The 15,145-nt window shown below is 43.5% G+C and overlaps 1 long non-coding RNA gene across 1 annotated transcript; it reads right to left on the bottom strand.

Moving 5' to 3' along the window:
• Nucleotides 1-1,319: 1,319 nt before the first annotated feature.
• LOC117049943 lies at nt 1,320-15,093 on the bottom strand. The gene is made up of 3 exons (XR_004427036.1): nt 14,919-15,093; nt 7,476-7,577; nt 1,320-1,354 (listed from the first exon to the last, which is right to left on the bottom strand). It is a non-coding gene; the product is annotated as an uncharacterized LOC117049943 (long non-coding RNA).
• Nucleotides 15,094-15,145: the final 52 nt, after the last annotated feature.

The raw sequence follows: 15,145 nt of genomic DNA, 5'->3' as shown, positions 1-15,145 counted from the left end.
TAATGATATTTGGGAAAGATGAAAACATCAGGAGACCCACTCATGGATCTCCTGCATTTTGTGTAATTTAACCTTAATACTGTTAGGTATTCCCATGGGCTTTAACATTCCTGACATAACGTGTATATACAGCCAATTGTGGTATTATGCTTTACTTCAGACGGAAGGATAAGAGGAATTTTAAAACAGGAAGATATTTCAGCCCTCAGAAATGTGATATTAGGAAGGCAGGGAGCTTTTAACCAAAGTGTTTAAATTAATTTGCAGATCAAATGGGATTTGAGCAGAAGACTTCCAAGTCACAACCATGAAAATGATTTTTTGGACTGAGCTCTGTGACTTAATTATGTGTCTTTGTTCTTAAAACAATCACTACCATATATGCAGTGGCCACTGCAAAACTCTGGAACAAGTTATTCACTAATCTGCTTGCATTTGCATACTAGATGGTTTTTAAGGGACACGGGTGGTGCTGTGGTCTAAACCACTGAGCCTCTTGGGCTTGCTGATCGGAAGGTTGGCAGTTCAAATCCATGAGACGGAGTGAGCTCCCGTTGCTCTGTCCCAGCTTCTGCCAACCTAGCAGTTTGAAAGCACACTAGTGCAAGTAGATAAATAGGTACTGCTGCAGCAGGAAGGTAAACAGCATTTCCTTGCACTCTGGCACTCGTCACGGTGTCCCATTGTGCCAGAAATGGTTTAGTCTTGGCCTGAAGTGAGATGAGCGCAGCACCCCCATAGTCACCTTTGACTGGACTTAAGCATCCAGGGGTCATTTACCTTACGAGATGGTTTGTTACATTATAAAATTAAACTCTTGTTTTCTAATCATTGGTAAATCAGCTTGATTTAATACAAAAGTCTTTTTGTAATGTTGCAGATTTCTCCCTGTTTTCAAATTACTCTGCAGATTCCATCTGCTTGTGTTTTTTAATTAGCTGCTGCAATTGCCTGTTTTGTCAAGGTTGATATAAATTTTATATTATAAAGCAAAAAATAAAAGAAAAATAAAACCAGGTTTATCAAGCAGACTCTGGAAATGTGTTGTTACTGGCCACCTCAATCTCTGCTGAGCAGTAGTGAGATTGTAGGGGTCTTGGCAGTGCACCAAGGTTTGTGTTTCTTTGGAATGAGGCACAGTGGAAGCTGGTGTCTTTATGAAATATGGTTTATTTTACACATATTTGCAGCTTGATAGAGAGAGTGAAGAACATTATACCCCAAGAGTGTCTCTCATTGCTTCTCTCGGCACCATCAAGCTTGGGTTCAAAACAACAGCCAGCCCTGCTCCCAGGTCTCTGTGTGTAGCCTCACCCAGCCAGTGCATGGAGTTCAGGCCCCTCTTTTCTCCTTCCTGAAAACCGTTGTTCAGAAACCTCAGTTTCAAAGGACACCTTTTTTCCTGTGGTGACATAACGCCCCTTGTTAACCTCCAGGGTAGAAATTGGGGTGGCCAGTGTAGCACTATCTTTACAAAAATAGTGAGGAGTACCACTATATCCAACATTGTTGCTAAGAGAACATTAGAATTTCTTTTTTAGCATTCAGTTAATGCATGGCAACTATTCCGTGGCTGTTGTATTTTGCAATACTTACTCTGAAGGAGATTTAACATATTATGAAGTTAGTTCAGCCATAGTTACACGAGCAATTCTATGCTCACAGGAAGTCCAGAGATATGCCACAGCTGACCAGGTAGGACAACCACCATATCCGATAGACTTTCAACCTAGAAAAGTGGGAGAGAAAACCCACAACTCAGAGAATACAAAATACAGCGGGAATATGGGAAAATGACAAAATGAAAACGCCAGTGCCCACCACCATGTACCATGCCAGTGATGGTGTCCAAACACCACGTGGATATGTAATGAGCTAGCACACACAATATGAACTGGAAACATGTATGTTGTGTTTCCACCAATGGTGCCCTATGGTACTGTGATTAAACAGAAACACTCAGGAGATCACGCATTCAAATCTCTTAATGGGTAAAACATCCCCACATCCCACAACTGAAGAAAGACATAAAATCAGGTGGCAGCAACAAGCAAGGCTATGCAGCACAGTCTGCAAAGTGGGCACAGCCATGGTTAGGAAGTTGTTGGTTTAAGATGTCCATGTGGGGACTTTCCCCCCTTTAATGGTATCCATCTTTTATTGAAAAGGGGATAGTCCATTGTGGGGGCACATGAGCATAAAAGCATTTGTTCCAATATTCCCACTGAAAATGTATCTCACCTCTTGCAATATTGGCTGGGAGATCCTGCATATGGGATTGCACCATATATCTGAAGTCCTATGTACACTTTCCTGGGAGTAACTGCCTTGAACACAGTGGGGTTTACTTCTTAGTAAATATGCACAGGACTGAGCTACAAGTCCCACTGATTTCAATAGAAGATTTAAGCTTTGGCTTAAGTGGCATCAATTATGGGATGCAACCCCGTAAGCAGCCAATTTTACATGAACTAGTTACACAGAAATCTGATTCTGAACAAAATTGACTTCTAAAACAACAGCTTTCCCTTTTTGCAGGTTACATTTTTCTAAGCACACAACTCTGCAGGAGACTTGCACATCTGAATGCAGTAGAGAGGCTGATGTGTGAATCTGCCTTCTCACTTTCACGAATTCAGATGAGAAGTACTGGCTAAAACTTCCCGAAACATTGTTTGATGTGAAAATAGCACTCATTCCATGCTGTCCCGTCACACACAGTTCAAATAATGAACTCCAGATGACATATAATTGTTTCTTCAGTCCTGAGAGAGAACAGAACTTTGATTCTCACACAATATCAGGCAGCAAAATTACAGTTGTGAAGCCCGGCATCCGATGGATTCTCAGACATTTCTGGTGCAGCCCAGCAACATTTGAAAAACAGTTTAATCAGGGACACTGCATTAACGGCTGCTGTGTACCACAATGGTTGTATGCCATTGACAGAGATCTGAACAGCTGCTGGACAGGCACAAATATGTTGAAATTATGTATTTTAAAGTTCTGTTCTTCCTTATAGGTGTAACATAAAACCATTAGAAAACCATCAGGCTAGAACTTTGGAGCAGAAGTCTACGGCCCCACTCAGCAGAATGACCAAGAGATTGCCCAAATGCAAGCAATACACATAACAATATAAGGAGAATCCCTGCCCCATTGTAATACCAATTCAGTCTAGAGTCTGAAGTTACTTAACTGTACCACTGGTCATGGCTTAAGGATGACTAGCTTTCCTTTGGATTGCAGCTCTAGGTAGCTGGTTACCTACAACAGGTCCTGTCCTTATTTACCCAGAAGTAATCCTGCTTGTTCAGTGGGGCTTATTACTAAGCAAGTGTGTGTACAGGATTGCATTTCTAGTACAGGACAGAAGTAGGGCTTCCCCATTGCTGAGTATGGAAAAGGATGTAACTTTACATTTGTAGATTTCCCATCATCCTCTTTTGTACACACAGCTTTTTTTAAAAAAGACTCATACAAATATATTTAGTGTTCATTTTTACTTTTACTTTATTTTATTGGCTCTTGTGGCAGCTTATAACAATAAAAAGTTAAAGAGGGGAATACAAAAACCAATGTAAAAACAAAATAGTGGAAAATAAAATAAGCCAAACAGTCCTCAACAATCAGAAGCAATTTTTAGCCTGCAGCCAGCAGAGCACAAAAATTCTCATCAAACAGAATAACCTCTGGAGGAGGGCTGGGGGAGTAGCTGCTACTTGACCTGTTTTTTTAAAATACTTTCACTTATTTCACTTGAGAACTCTGCATGCTTGTAGCATTAGCCTTTAAGCTAGTATTACTGTGTGGGTAAGTTTGGCTTGGGAGAGAGACAAATGGATGAACTGGATGTTCCACCCCTGGAGAAACTTGGAACCAGTGATCAACTCCATACTACAAACAGTATGAATCTAGGAGTCCAAATGCAGAAGTGACGTGAGACTGGCAGGAAAAGCAATGCAATTACAAATCATTACAATTGTGCACAATGTATCGACATTATCAACAAAACTATTTTGTGAACCTATGGAACGTATCAGCCTTGTGCATTCAGGCTTTCAGCCTCATGTACTATATATTTTGGAAATTTATTTGTCTTCTTGTCTGTCCTATATATACTTAAGGCACCATGAGCGAAGTGTGCATTATGGTTCCTGATATCAAGGAGCATGTTTTTCGCCTGTGTTTGGTTACAATTGGACACAATTTTGAATCAAGATGGCAGACTGAACATTTCAAAATTACATTGAAATGTTACACTGATTTCAAAATAGCACTGATTTTCTCCCCTTTTCTTATAGTTTAGTTTACAGGTAGTTTTAGCTAGTAAAACCATACATGATCTGTGTATGTCATCACTACATTGATAAATTGTTGTTATGCCAACATTTCCTTTAAGCAACAGACAAGAGGACCTTCCATGAAAACATGAATTTAGAGAAAAGTATCACTTTGCCTAATGTTAACAGATTTTACAAACTTTAAAAAAAAATCAGAATCTGTGTTGTTCAGAATTGTCTTGTTTGCTTTGTAACATCATGAATACTTGGAGCATGAGAAATAAGTCTTTTCTTGTCTGAGCCATTTGGACTCCAGTTTGGTAAAGGCTGTGTCAATGCCATGCCAATGTGTCTTAATAACCATAGCAGCAGATTTATAGTTGTCCTTATTAAATTACACAGGCCCATAGGAGCCTCGCAGTACACTCCTATATATGTCTACTCAGAAGTAGTAATTCTACATATAACTCAATTTCAAGGGGGCTTATTCTCTACTAAGTGGGTCTAGGATTGCAGCCTTAGGCATTTTGGCAAAGTGAAATAAAATTTCTCCTTGCATCAGATCCTGGAGCTCTTTTGCTGGGCTACCCTTCCCAATCCATTGCTATCTGTCAAAAGCTTGTCAAGACCCTTCACTATCTTTATTCTCAGAGTCTTGCAGAAAGGTTACCCTGATGAAGTTCCAGCTGGCCCTCAACTGCAGCCCTGCAACATAATGAATGTAAGTTTATTTATTTTTTAATGAAGGCTGGGATTCTCTGGATTCTAACAAGAGCCTATGGGATATACAGGAGGGATTCAAATGCTGCAAGCTGCTTTCCCTAATTAATGCAATTTGGAATGTGGAACAATGCAGTTTGGAGAGTGGTGCATGACTATGTAGTCACAGATGCTTTCTTAATAATTGCATTTATCTATTGCATTTGAAGGAACAGCACAGCAGGTATATTATTATTATTATTATTATTATTATGTTCTCCTGATTTTAAAACTGAGGCTAAGAGAGATCAATGCAATCCTATGCATGGTTTCAGAAGTACTCCCCATTTAGGATATGAGCCTAAGACTACTTACTGGTAGTTCATGGATGAGGGAAGGTTTGAAGTGGAGACTTTTGGACTTACAGCTCACACTCTGACCCAGATCTAGACCTTTGACCAAGATCTAGAACTGACTTCTGTATTTATTTTGGGAAGGAGTGGGGGTGGATTTCAAAATAGCGATGGATGGCACTGGGAGCTCTAATTCTGAAGGGCAACATGGCACACAGCACCACCAGCTTGCATGTGCCAATATTAGAAACTCAGACAGAGACAGCTCTCTGAAACAGATGGACTTCTTAAATGGATGTCTGCATGCTGAGATAAGGTCAGAAATAATGAGCTGGTTCTGAACGGAGGCTATGTATTAGCAGCTTAAAATGCAGCAAGGCCATTCCCCCCCCCCTATTGCACCTCAGGTTTGCACACTGTTGCACACACCAGAGAGAGGGCAGGGGTGTCTCCACCCAATGCACGTTACCTGTGTGGTTTCCCCACCTTTGCAACCCTCTAATTCCTTTTCACTTCTATTTCAGTGGTTCCCAAACTCCCACTCCCCCACAGATAACTTGAAAACTGCTGAGGGTCTTGATGAACCATGGAAATGATTCCCCCCTGACTGTTACAGCAGTTGTAATTCCATTGAATTCAAATTGTAATACAATAAAATATAAGATATAAACAATACAAATACAATTAGACATAATGCATATTTGCTGTGATGGATTTTCCAGCTTTAATTTTCAATCACAAATCCACAGACATGTCAAGAACCACCCAAATAAAGCTCACAAACTAACATACATAGTTATGGACCCCTGACCTATTCCATTTCAGCAGGCCAATAATATATGGGATATTATTTATTTATTTGTGATCACATCATTCTCCCTTTAAATCTATGTTTGGCAGAACAACTGGGAAAAGTGTGCCAATTTTTGTTCTTGTTGTTAAAGCGGAGTATTATGAGACAATTGGAACCCTGTATAATAACGACATATATTATTAGTCATGCCTAATAAAATGTAGCTTGGGTTGCAAAATGGAATATCTTTCCTTTTTTAGGAAATTGTAGGAACAATATGGTTTCAATTATCTTCGTAAAGGACTTGAACAAAAATACAGAATACTTGTAATTAGGAGATGCACAGAACAATTATTATTTTTTAAATGATTAAATATCCCGCACTCATAGCAATATTTAATAAGATTTCTGTTGGTCTGAGATGAGAGGGCAGAATCATGGATAATACAAATATCCTTAGCATAACAATGGAGCCAGTCACAAAGCATTGAGCCCCCCAAGCAATTTTGGATATACAGCATTGCATTAACCAGCAGGAGATTGCAAACTGTTGTGATGTGAGCAGCACATGTAATGTTAATAGCATGCACTATAAGATGCACCACAGGGTGGTCCAAAGGGGCACATGTGGCCCTTGGTGCCTTTTTTGGTGCCCCTCAGCAAAATTTGGTGACCCTCAGCCCTTGTACTGCCTTCCCAAAGCTGGGAAAGCGCTAAGTAGGCTTTTAGATGGAGGCAAGAGGACTAGGAGCCTGTCAGAGCCCTCAAGCCTGCTTCCCAAAGCCCAGAGCCTCACTTACACAGCTTTGGGAAGGCAGCACGAGGGCAGGGGAAACATCAAATGTTGTCAAGGGCCATAAAAAAGGTATCAAGGGTTGCATATGCACTGGACTGCACTAGTCTAGGCAATGGCTCTTGGCCTAAGCACCATGCTCAGCATCCAAAAAGAATGGGTTGGGATTCAAGAGACACAACTAAGTGAAGGTACTCTATTTGCAAACAAGTGGGCCTTACACCCCTCCTCACCTAGCTGGTAGATAAAGAGCAATAGCTGGTGTTGTGGGTGAGCTGAGCAGGCAGAAGCTAGAGAGACAGAACCATGCTCGATTTATGCTGGAATCCAAAGCTGTGACTAATGGAGAAGCAATACTATTTGGGGTGTTAATGCTGTGAGCCCTTTCACCTTAGGTTTAGGTTGTTTAATAAACCATATATTTTAAAGACACCACAGTCTCCACTTTCCCTCATTCCAAGGAAACCAAACCCTGGTTAAGCACTTAAAACCTCTGGAATCTCTCACCACTTGGAGGCTGGGGCAGCATGTAACATTAACAATATAAAGCTTACCAGAAATAACTCTTCTCCAACTTCTAGCTGTGCTGTAACTTCGGAAGTCAGGGGAAGGACACTCTGGCTTGTTTGTTCTTTGCAAATGACATGTGGAAACAGCTGTGGATGAAAAAGTCTGGCTAATTAAAAAAATAGTATTATAGCTATAGGGGTTGGGGGATCCACATGTTGTTTGACTCCAACTACCTTCAGCCCCAGTCAGCATGGCCAATGGCCGGGGTGATGAGAGGACCCACAATACATGGAGGGCCACAGGATCCCCAGTCTATGTAGTGCACTTCTGAGAAATAGATTCTGGAACAAGTTCTTAATAGTAATTATTCTCAAAAAAAAAAAAAAATCCCTACTCTGTTATATTTTCCCCAGCTCACTTGAAGATCACTAATTTTTCACTAAGTTTCTCCAAAACTGATAAATGGCAATGAGAAATGCCCCATTTATTTTTGTACACTTTTGATCAGGTCCCAACAAGTACTCCTGAAAGCCTTTCAGATAAGAGAAGTCCGATAGATCATCATGCTTAAAACTGCCTTGTGTTCTCAAGGCTGCTTGACTTCTTGTTTATCTTTGGCAATGAACAGGGGAGATCACACAAAATGAATTCAGTTGGAGCATGACTGTACTCATTTCCAACAAGAATATGTTTATTATGCTTGTCTTCCTTTTTCTGGAGAGATGCACTGTGTGTGAAAGTGAGGCCTCATGTGACTTGATTTTGAACTTGTTACTAATCTTAGCCAGATGGTCAACTGAGAGAGGTTTGCAAAAAGGTTGATATATATCATTTTTTTATTTATTTAAGAAGCAGGAGATGCCGACCATGAAAGCCAGAAAAAATATGGCATGAATGTTTAGTTGTTCAAAACTTGGGAATTAACTGTGACAGTTAGAGGCTATAAGTGCTAGAAATTGTGCTAAGGGCATGGAAACTAGCCCTTTCCTAAATCCCAGTAGTCATGATCCTTGTGATTGATCTAATTTGATCTGCCATGTACTGATTTTGCAGTCTTGCTAAATTAAAGAGAGGTTCTTCAGTGGAGTTGTGTTGATTTATATCACAATTGTACCTTATGTTGTATTTTCCACATTTTTTTGGCCAAACAAAAGGGAAACACTCAAAAGGAATGTTGCAAAGAGACACATCCCGGTACAAATGTATGCATCTACTGAAAAGGGATACATACACACATAGCCCTGTTTGGTATTCATACCAATAAACAATCTGGTGTGAAGTAGGGGAGACTAAATCCAGCTCTTCCACCTGAATTAGCTCAGTGATACCACATATTCTCTAACAGAGCTACATGTGGAAAACCGTAACAACAGGATAAGGGGAAGAACTATAAACACAGCACCTATCTCCATTGGCCAGTTATTCATCCACCTAGGAATATGCCCACAGAAGTGTCCTTTGTTAGCATATACCTCCTAACTTGATCAGGCACCAGTGTCCAGAAGGGCAAAGAGAAAACTTTATGCAGAAATAAGCAAAATAAACAAAAAACAAAACCCCAAACCCAATGCTTTCTGATCCACAGGTGGCCCTTGAGCAGGTATTTGGTGTGTATCTTGAATTAAGTTCTGGGATCCTCATAGGCTATGTACACACTATACCTTTTAAGTACATTCAAGACACTTCCCCACCCACTTTAAGAATTCTAGGCACTCTAGTTCACCTGTCACATAGTTACAATTCCCAGTCACAAACTACATTGCCCAAAATTCTTTGAGGCATAGGAGCCAACTCCCAGGAGCCAAGGGAGCTCCGCTCTCCCAATAAAACATTTGTGGGGGTTGGGCCCCCCAAAGTTGATGGACATTGCCATTGAAATGGTGTGCATGCACTGCATCATGTGATTCATTATGCATAGTGAGGCTTACCTGCCCCTCCCCCCCAATGTTTTGTTCTAGTTGGCACCCCTGCTTTGAGGTAAAGAATGTTCTTCAAATGTGCTTTGTGTTCTGTACACAGCCATAAACAGCAGATCAGGCGGCAATGCTGTTTTTCGTGGGGGAACATGTGAGCCTTCACAGTCTGAAGGGGCATTGCTGAGGCACGGTTACCAGCTCAATAGCTGGATCCGATCTGTATTTATCTATATATTATTTATTTATTTAGGGCAGCTCATGGTTATACACAGATTCCTAATGTATAATACTTACAAGCAACAACCACTCAGTCACACAGCAGACTCACAAATGCAGCGACTAAACCTAGCAACAAGCCTACATGCTAAGTCTGTCCTCATATGTACCCAGACAACTCTGCTACAGGATCTAGTAATATCTGCTACAATACTGATTATTCACTTTCAGATGGAAAGTGCAGAATAAAAAGATACAAGTCAAAAGAGTAAGACACAAATCTGACAATGTAAATGGTAATAACAAGAAAGCATGGTGAGACGATTTCAGCATCCCAGTACACACCAAAACTGACCTGAAAGCTGCCATTTGTTTTACAAAGGATTTTCAGAGGGAGATTCTGGCATGGAATAGCTGAATTTAAAAGTATTAAGTACGTTGGCAAAATATTAACAATATTTATTTAAGGTTATTGTTATTACATATATATCCAACCTTCCCTCCAAGGAGCTCAAATTGGTGTACATGCTTCTCCCCATTTTCTCCTCACAACAGCCCTGTGAAATAGGTTATTCTTGCTTAATGCCATCGTGTGGTGGTAGTGGGATTTACTTAGGACACAATGGATCCTGTGCTGGCTCAGCCCCAGGGGCGTAGCAAGGGGGCGGGGGGGGGGCCGGGCAGTGCCCTGCTAGGGGTGACACTTTGGGCGGTGGCCCCGCCCCCTGGGCTTTAAATTTTTTTAAAAAATTTAAGGCTATTTTCGGCACTCACTGCCGGGGTGGAGCCACCTGGGTGGCCAGCAAGGAGGGGTGTCACCCCTTCCTCGCTGGCCCGCCCCTTGCCTCTATGCTGAGCTCCGCCTCTGGCTGGCTTGCAGAGCCGGGGCATGGAGAGGGGCGGGCCAGCGAGGAGGGGTGACACCCCTCCTCGCTGGCCCATCCCTCTCACTGCCCTGACGTGCGCTCCGCCAAGGGAGCCCGGGCGGCGGCTTAGGGTGTCTCTGCGGGCTGCAGAGACTCCTGAATCCGCCGCCCGGCATCCCTTCGTGCCGCGGCTGCTCGCGCAGGCATGAGCAGCCTTGGCACGAACGGAACAATGCCCCGCCTCCAGGGGTGCCTCTTGGCTTCCTGCCCCAGGCAGCCAAGGGGCTAGAAACGCCCCTGCTCAGCCCCACCCACTCCCTAACTCCAGAAACCCCCTGACTTCATATTAACTTAGCTTTGTAGTTCTTTCCAAGACAATAATGCCCATTTACACCACAAAGAACTCTTTACCCGCCTACTTTCAGCAACCAGAAACATCATAACCAGACACTGGAGAGACCTGTCAGGAGTAAGCATGGACCAATGGTACCAAATAGTATGGGAAACAGCCCTACTAGAAAAAATTAACCAATAAGCTGAAAATGACACGGGGACAAATAGAAGAAGACGCCTTCACCCTGGTATGGCTCCCGTTTATCACATACACAGCCCAACAAGACAATGACAAAAATCTACCAACAGCATACAAATCAATACGGCTAACCTGATCCAAAACACCTACCCACCCCACTCACACATGAAAACAAAGATCACCACAGCCAATTACAAATGAACAACCACACTCTAGGCCAACCCCAACCTCTCCCACCACCAAAGGAATACAAGCGAGCAATAAAGAACCTGCACAAGCAACGCTGACATCAAACCCTACATATATTAAGTAAAATAGAAACATTGTCATTCGACCCCCCCATCTCCCCCCCGTCCACCTCTTTCCCCCTCTTCTTCCCAATGTCTCAACAAATGAAACTGATTTGTAAAAATGATACATGGAAAAAATATGAGACATTGCACATACTTTTGTAAATCAAGAAATCTTTAATAAAAAACAACTTATGGTAGCTTTGTAGCCAATTGAAACAAACAAACAGTCCATAATTTATATAAATTCCACTATTCATGCAACAAGGAAGGCTGAGAAATCACGGTGAAAGTGTCATAATTCAGCACCACATAGAGATGGAAAGAGTGATCCTTAAATTTGACAAGATTTATCTTAGTTTCTTCAGTGTTCTACTGTGCTACTTCACATAAGATTAATTTCCTGCAGTGAAGACACTTCTATGTAGGAAACAGCAGGAATCATAGGTGAAGACTGATCACAGGTGACAAATCCATGTGCATCTATTTCATTATGCACGCTGTGCTATGTGTGTGGTAAAATATGTCAGATATTTATTGCAGGGTGAAGCAGACCCCAGCCTTCTAGTGCTCCGAAGAGCACAAAATGCTATTAATAGAAACTCTGCTTCTGAATAGATGTGGATAAAAGCTGAATGAATTTGCTACCAGGAAAGGCCTTGCCTCTTTTGTGTTAAGGTTGTATTTTCTCTCCTCCCACTCCTGAATTTAAAGGTTGCCTTCCGGTTCTTGCATTACTTTTATCCACAACGTGTACTCTGCTGGCAGGCACGTTGAGCCACTTGTCACTTGTGTCGGACTGTGGCTGCTGAATGAACGTCACAGCCTATGAAGTCAAGGCACATGCTCACCTCAACCTACATTTCTCCTCATGGATAATTAATAAGTGTTCTTGGTAGAGAAAAAAAAGTTATTTATACCCTGCCTCTCACTTGCATGCCAGTGAAATCTCACGTGTAGGCAATTATGGGATACTGTCATGAGCACCCAGAGATGTCTGCTCTCGGTGGAAAATAAAAGCCTTCAGGAATTTGCTTTCTTTTTTTAGCACTCCACTAGGGACTGGCTGGTGATGATATCCAATTGCAGAACTCAAACTCACGTGGAGTTGGGAAGTACGAAGGATATTGCAGATGAGAAACTTTAGAGCCGTGCTTAGAATAAATGAGTGCATCTTGTCTGACGGTTCTCTTTCCAGGTTTTCAAGGAATAGGTTGTGTACAGGGCTGATGTGGCCTCAGTGGCTAGAAGTGCCCTTTACCAGCTGTGCCTGGTATGACAGCTGCAACTGTTCCTGGACTGAGAGAGCTTGATCACAATAGTTCAGGTACTGCCATTGCCATTATCAGAGAACAAGGGAGGTGTTCATGGTGAGTCCTGGCACCACTTGAAAAGGAAAAGGGGGGGGGAATGGCACTGCCCATTGCAATCCCTTTTGAATGAACTTACAGGGCCTTACAAAAAGTGAGTGCTGCCATACTCACATCCCAATAGATAAAATAAAACCTCTGTTTTCTTCAATGAAAAACACAGATTCCCCCTGCTCAAAATTCCAGAATATCTATTATCTCCTCTTAGTGCAGAGCAACCAGAGGACTTTGGGTTGCAGAACTGTCTGTGTCAGTCTCCATTTCCCTCCTGTCCTGTCACATCATTTCTTATAGTTGCATTTCTTATTAGCAGCACAAGATTAAGGAGGGATGCATATTTCGAAAATGATCATCAAACTATATAGATCTTATCTTCATTTGTATGTGCTGACAATAGTACTGCTTTGATAACTACAGAAAAGATTGCTGCAAGTTTTCAAAGGCAAAACAAAATATATTGTTATTTATAAAACACTGGAGTATGTTAAAATGGTGACATCTAGTGGTAGTATCAAATATTAGCAATGCTTCCAATCCTAGCTGCTCAGTTTCTGTGATGTTTCATTTTGTTCGTCCCTCTCCTTCTAATTAGAAAAGGTAGGTCGATCAGATTGACATCTTAAGCACTGCTTACCCCTCTTCAAGTGTTCCAAATGGGGTTAATTAAACACATGACAGGCAGGCAGTGGGAGTGAGCGAGTTAATTCTTGTCTAGGGTTAGGAGCCTATCTTCAGTGGGGAAACTTTTCTATGGGGGGGGGGCTCCACGCACATTTTTTGTTGTTGATTATAGTCATGCTTAGGCATTCACCTGCACACATATAGTGTTAAAATAGAAACGAGAGCAAAGGCACTCATGCAAGTCCTACCCCCAACACCCTTGTTGGGCACACAAAGTGCTTGTCAGACCTTTGTGTATTTACCACTAAGATCTGAAAAGGGGCTTAAAGTGTGTTCTGTTGAATGTCCCTGAAAATCGAAACCCTGATAGCCCAGGGTTACTGCTCTTGGGAAGAGAAAGGGGGAAAAAAGTAGGACAAGTGGGATGTGCAGGGTTCTGTCCTGCACCCATTGTTGTTCAGCTTCTTTATAAATGAAATACCGGTAATTGAAAGGATGTTCATCAAATTTCCAGATGACAGCAAACTGGAAGGGGTAGCTAATGCCTCACAAGACAGAAATAGGATTCAAGGTGACATTAACAGACTGGAGAACTGAGTCAAAAGTAACCAAATGAATTTCAATATGGACAAATACAAGGTTCTGCACTTAGGCTGGAAGAACTAGCAGCAAAAATATAAGATGGGGGGGGGGACATCTGGCTTGCCAGTAGTATATGTGAAAAGCTGGTTTTCCATTGCATCCTCCCCAGTCAGTGAGCTTTGCATACTTATGCATACTGAGTATGCTTAGTCCTCACTGTGACGTTTGGGTTCCCACCCCTTCTAAGGTTTTCTTTTCCCTATTCTTTTTTTTTTTTTAGTTGTTTTAGTGCCTCTGCAAAATTTTGTGCCGGGTCCTGCTTCCAGGCTCCCCACCAGATATCTGGTTCGCCAATGTGAGAACGGGATGCTGGACTAAGAAGGGCTGAATCCAAGCAGAGCTCTCCCTTCGTCCCCGGTTCCGCATTGGCCCGGGGAGCGGGCCGGCGCGCGCTTCCTTCCTCGCGCCCGCCCGCCTTTCCAACCCACGCTAGCGTGAGCGGGGCGCGCTCCCCCCCCATCACCCCCCGCCGCCACCTGCGCAACACGGAGTTCTGCAGTTCCCCTTCGTCACGCCGTGGAGCCCCCCCCCCCGCGCGCTCTCCCGCCCCGCACTTTCCCTCCACCGCCGCAGTCCGAGAGAGACCTGTTCGCGGGAGGAGGCGGTCCTCGGGAAAAGGGAAAGAGCAGCAAGCCGAGCGGAGAGAAAGCGGCTAGGGATGCCCGTACGGCAACCTCTCCCAGCCTGCGGCAGGATGGCGAGGCGGGCAGCGTCGGCCAAGAAACCGGCAGCGGGGGCTTCCGGTGGGCTGAGAGGACCCGGAGCCAAACAGCAGCAGCTTCCCCTCAGGAGGCGTTACTGAAACACCTCTCCTTCCCGCCTCACAGGGGGAGCGCCAAGTTCGGACTTCAGGGAGGTGGGGGAGCCCCCCCCACTTTCCTCAGCGTCTTTCACCTGCGTCACGAAGCATCGCCCTCCTCCCTTCACGACTGTGGGCGCTCGCCCTTTTCCTTGACGCCTCCCCTTGGGGTGCCGCGCGCTGCCCCCCTTCCCGCCTTCCGCTCCGTTCTATGCGCTCCCCCGCCGCGCCGGACCTTCTCTCCGTCCCCAGGTTGGCCCATCCTGTGTGGCATAACCTCGCCCCGCTGACCATGCCTGGGAGTCCGTCCCCGCTGGTGGGGCTTCCTGCTCTCCTGAGGCCTCGCACTTGGCTTCGTGGTCTGTCTTAGCAGCTGGTTTGGCGGCTTGGCATCCAGTCCGTGGGCAGCCTGCTTTTTATTTGTTTTTTTTATTTTTGTGGGGGTGGGGGTGGGGTTTGCAC

The sequence above is a fragment of the Lacerta agilis genome, chromosome 7 (genome assembly GCF_009819535.1).
Source record: "Lacerta agilis isolate rLacAgi1 chromosome 7, rLacAgi1.pri, whole genome shotgun sequence".
NCBI lineage: Eukaryota > Metazoa > Chordata > Lepidosauria > Squamata > Lacertidae > Lacerta > Lacerta agilis.
This window is presented reverse-complemented; position numbering and strand designations above follow the sequence as displayed.